Below are 6,099 nucleotides of genomic sequence, written 5' to 3' on the forward strand. Positions count from 1 at the left end.
TTTGTTTAGCCAACAATATCAATTCAATTTAAAAAAGAGAGCAATATTTAGGAATAGTTTGTGACCCTACAAACAATTGTAGGGTCACGATTTTTTTTTTCTTTTTTCATTTTTTCTCTTGTATGTTTCATTTGTTTCTCGTCTCCCTCTCTTCTATCCTACAACATTCACATAGTCGTAATGATCGTTTTTGTATCTGGTCTGGTTCGGGTTTCTTATCTCTTCTCTTCCCATTTTACTCTTCTTCCTTTAAACTTGTATTGTCTTTTTCTCTTGCACAGCATACTTTAATTCCTTCCGTTTCCCTCTTCTTGCACAGCAACAGGAGCAGGAGCATGGCGGCGTGCATGTCTATTCTTAGCGTATCTAGTGTAATTCTTCCCGGCTCCGACGGCTGATATGTCTGACTTTCCATTCAGCTCGTTATGCAACGATGACCTGTTGTCTCTTTCATCACAACACGGCGCTACGTTAGAAAACCCCTATTATGATGCTTATATAAAAAACTACCTGAATAATAATACTGCTGATCTTAACTCAAACTTTGACCCAAATGACCCATGCGGGCAGCTTAATACTTCACAGTATTTTACAGAACAAAACTTTAAATCTTTCATTAATTCTAGCAGTCTTGAAGAAGATATTTTTCTTCTCCATCTTAATATTCGTAGTGCCAAGAAAAATTTCGACAAATTAAAATTATTTCTTGATAATAATCAGTTTCCCAAACACTCAATCATTGGATTAACTGAAACGTGGTTTTCGGAAAATCCTTGTTCTCTTTTTGAACTCTCTGATTTTAATCTAGTTGTTAATAACAGAACTCTTAGACCCGGTGGTGGTGTTGCACTTTATATACCCCAACAATACGAATATAATCTTGTAAATAATATGACTTTATCCAGTGAATCTTTAGAATCACTCTTTGTAGAAATCATCAACCCAAAAGGAAAAAATCTGATACTGGGAGTTTTATACCGACCTCCAAATTCAAATACTCAACATTTTCTGGAAACCCTCAATGAGTTTTTAATCAATCCATTTCTTAAAAATAAAGAATGTTTTTTTATGGGGGACTTCAACATCAAGTTAATAAATTGTAACACTAACAATACCTCACAAGAGTTCCTCGAAATGTTCTTGACTAATTCTTTCTTACCACTAATTACTAAACCAACGAGAGTAACTAGCACTTCTGCAACTATTATAGATAATATTTTTAGTAATGTAACTTACCCTACCCCCACAGCTGGTATAGTCCTTAGTGATATTTCTGATCACTTTTCAATTTTTGCGAAGTTGTCTAAAAATAAACTTTTTAAGAATGAATCATATAATACTTCCTATCGTAAAATAACCGATGATAGCATTTCCCATTTAATTAATGATTTAGACAATACAGACTGGTCGACCATTTTTGACTCCACAGACGTTGATGTAGCTTACGATTCTTTTATAACCAAATTAACGTCTTCTTTAGATACCCATGTTCCTCTTATTACCAACCGAAAATCAAATTATAAAAAGATCCCAATACATCCCTGGATTACTAAATCTCTCTTACGATCTATTAACCGTAAAAATAACCTTTATTACAAATATATCTCTAAACCAAGCGAAAACTCTCGCTCTAAGTACACTTGTTATAAAAACACCCTTACCACATTATTACGTATTGCCAAAAGGGAATACTACACTTCTAAATTAAACATCTACAAAAATGATATGAAAAATACATGGAAGATTATCAATAATGTACTGAACAAAAAGAAAAAAAGCTCTACAATCACAAAAATAAAATCAAACAATACTATCACAGACGACACTGATATAATCACAAGAGAGTTCAATTCGTATTTTTCAAATGTTGGCAACAACTTGGCTAAAAATATTCCTCGAACTAACAAATCTTTTTCCGATTTCCTCGACGACCCTAACCCCAATTCCATGTTTTTTAATCCTACTAATTCGATGGAAATATTAAATATAGTTAGCAATCTACAGAATAAGAAAAGCCCGGGGTACGATGGTATACCTAACTTTCTACTAAAAAAAATTATTGCAGCCATCGTTGACCCATTAGTACATATCTTTAACACATCTCTTAGCACTGGACGGGTCCCCAATAACATGAAAATCTCCAAAGTCATCCCACTGTTCAAAAAGGGTGATAGCCAACTCGTTTCCAACTATCGTCCGATATCCTTACTAACCTCACTTTCTAAAATTCTAGAAAAACTTGTCCATACCAGAACAAGTGCTTTTTTCAAATTACACACATTTTTTTCAAACTTCCAATTTGGATTCCGTGAAAACCATAGTACTTCCCATGCAATTTTATCATTTATTAATAAAGTCACCACTTCCATCGATAATAGTTGTCATACTGTCGGTATTTTCCTGGACTTCTCCAAGGCCTTCGACACTATAAACCATGAAATTCTTCTTCATAAACTACGTCATTATGGAGTTAGAGGGAAGGCCTTGGAGTGGTTCAGGAGCTACCTCACTGATAGGACCCAATTTGTATCAGTAAATAATAACATTTCATCTACTCTTCCAATTACTTGCGGTGTCCCCCAGGGTAGCCTACTAGGCCCACTTCTTTTTATTACTTATATCAATGATATAAAAAATACATCAGATTTACTTTCATTTATACTTTTTGCTGACGACTCCAATATTTTCTTTTCCCATGATGATATTAACCAACTCGTTAGAATCATAAATTCTGAACTAACAAATGTTACAGATTGGATCAAGGCCAACAAACTTTCGCTTAATCACCAGAAAACAAACTACATGCTTTTTAGTAATAAAATCAATACTCTACCAGACAGTATTTTCTTTGATAATTTCGTTCTTAATAATGTTTCCACTACCAGATTCTTGGGTGTCCTTATCGACAACAAATTATCCTGGAAGCCTCATATCGATAGTACATGTAAAACAATTTCTAGAAATATTGGAATTATTAATAAACTCAAACATTTTCTCCCTTCTCGAACTTTGTTAACACTATACTACACACTTATTCTACCATATATTAATTACGGAATAATTGCCTGGGGATGTGCAATACAAACACAACTAAATAGAATATTACTTCTCCAGAAAAAAGCTCTAAGAATAATTTTTCAAACACACTTTAGATCACATACTGATATCTTATTTTTTGAAAATAACATCCTCAAAGTAAGTGACATATATCTCTTCGAACTAAGTCAATTTATGTTCAAATTAAGCAAGGACGATCTCCCCACTATTTTCTCAAATATGTTCCATAAAAATGCATCCGTACACTGTTACCCAACAAGGCAACGACAATATTATCATCTCCCATTAACAAGAACTCTATTTGCAAAGAATTCATTTGTCTTTTCCGGGCCTGCCTACTGGAACTCTCTGCCTCAAGATTTTAAAGAATCCCCTAATATAAATATTTTTAAACGCAAACTGAAAAAAATGTTAATATTGCAATACTCGTTGCAAGCAGATCATGCTGAATAACTGAATATTATTTGTTATTACTGTTTTCTTCTTAAAATTGCAACTAGCCAAAGTACCTGCTCCTGCTGCCCGCTTTCTTTCTATGTTATGTACCCTGCACTTCTCTGTCCCTCCCCTCTTCTCCCCCTCACATTCCCCCTCTCTCCCTAATGCTATTTTTTTTTAATGTAACTAAGTTTATTTAGGGGCTTGCCTTTTGTACAAGCTTAGCTTTTTTCGGCAAGACCCTCCGTTTTACTTTAAAATACAATTGTCATACAAGGTAATTTTATTTATTGAATTGTGTTCCTTAAATCTAAGATTATGTTATGTATATTTTATTACGTCTTGCATTATTTTCGACCTTGTTTTGTTATACTTATCATGCTTATGTTGTGAAACGGAAATCAATAAATCAAATCAAATCAAATCAATTAGAAACTTGGTTCGTTAATATATATTTATGCTAATTTACTTTATTCTAGGGGCTTGTGCCATGGTATTTTGATGGGAGGGGACAAGGTCGGGGCGGGGGGGGGGGGGAACACATAAAGATGACGTTATTTTCTACTTGAATGACTAACAGGTGTAGAATAGAGTGGCACGACTCACATCCCTTTTTTACATCTTTCCTGCTTCCCTCTTATTTTTTTCTGTTTTCTCCTTATATATAATTTCAAAAAAAAATTAAATTACCTTACTGAGGTAATTTCATCCTATAATGAAGCAATTATTACATTCAGTATAACAAATCCATATTATACAAAATAAATGAATATTTGAATAAATGGATGAATAAATAAACAAAATAAATAAAACATAAATGAATAAATAATAAACAATAATAAATAAATGAATGAAATGATAGATGAATGAATAGATTAATATACATCCCTTACTTAAACCGAATCGGCTTATAAAGTATCAAATTATTTCCTGTCAAAATATTACATGCATTGACTGAAACTTTTATACTTGTATTCCCATATGAAAACTAAAAAAATGTGAATGCGACCATAATCTTCAATATCTTATCTATACATCTTAAAACGTAGGAATATTTGTAATAATAAACTTCTGTTTTCATATCACATTATTCATGTTATTAACAAAACCGGGAACAAAAATTGATAATCCAGGATGAGATATCCAAAATCGTCAGATAATGTAGCCAAAATTGAACATTTATTTCGTCTTTTTTTAAGTGAGCAGTATCCTTGGAGGAACTATATACTCGAAAAAATTGGTGTATGTTTTTTTTAATTTCATATCGTTTATGTTATACATGTGAAAAAAGTATATATACATGTATGTATTCCCATTAAGAATTTCGGGAATGTAACCATATTCTTTCCAAAAAAATATCATTCCATTATTCGAAAATCCACTTTTCACAAAAGGTGAATTATTACAGCCATGCAATGCCTGTGGTCTGTCACTTTTCGAAGCAATTATGTCTAAAAGCTTTTTAAGAACTTTGCAAACTTCACTCATGAAATCTTCACTCATACAAATTTCACTCATCACACAGTTTAGACGAACTGCCCGGTAAAGAACTAATTTTACGACATCATATACCTGTATACTGTTTTTCGTATACAGTCGTAAATTTTGATGCCATATAGAAATCGCAGTCGCCGTATCTTACTGTTATGTATTTTACGTTTTGTATACAGGCCTATAAGTGATTTGTTTGTTTGTTTTATTTTTATCAATATACCATCAGCTTTTAGTCATTTTCATAATTGTACCAACAGCCATTTGTTTTCATTTAGCAATTGAAATAAGTTTGATCAATTTCAATTCAGTTTAATTTATTCATTTTCCCATCAATATAAAAACAATTATATACCAGAATGAAAGTTGCATGTATAAGAGAAAAACGGAAACTCCTGAAAAGTTTATAAAAACTTGTGAGTTGAAGCTTCCAGTAAAGTAAGGTAAAATACATACTAAGAAAATTAAATGAAAAATATTCGACAGCTTCCACAATACATACAACAGTACAAGGGGGACGGGGGTGGTAAATGAAGAATTTGGCATGAAAAAATTACTTTGAATATTCACTTATGTACACGATTTTTTTAACTTGGTTAATAGCTTAACACTTGATATCGTCAGAAAAAATGTTCCATATACGAGGAACAGTATGCCTTAATGAATTAAGTAGAATTTGTGTGTTAACTTTGAGATAGTGACATTTATTAAGGCTTATTATTTTCACGGGTCTTCTGATCATGGATCCTATTAGTTTTAATAGGGTTGATGTTGACAGGGAGAAAAGCAAATTTTAAAACATACATCGTGTACATACTGCAAACAAATTTTGACAAATATTTCAGAGGGTTTGATCTCTTTTGGTATATTTTCCACATACTTTTTGGTGAACGGCATATTGAATTTCGAGCAATTCTCGTATGTATGAAGTAAACACCTCATTAATCCATTATAGCAAAATATTGTCACTTGGGGCGATACAATGATCTTGTAAACCTCCTTAACATGCCACCGAATTCAACACGATATTTGTAAGTCCATTTACGCGATGATCCATATGACATTCACCATTCTTTTTGCCGTTTGAAGTACTCTGTTTGCATCCAAGTTGAG

This window comes from Lytechinus pictus, chromosome 1 (genome assembly GCF_037042905.1).
Source record: "Lytechinus pictus isolate F3 Inbred chromosome 1, Lp3.0, whole genome shotgun sequence".
NCBI classification, from domain to species: domain Eukaryota; kingdom Metazoa; phylum Echinodermata; class Echinoidea; order Temnopleuroida; family Toxopneustidae; genus Lytechinus; species Lytechinus pictus.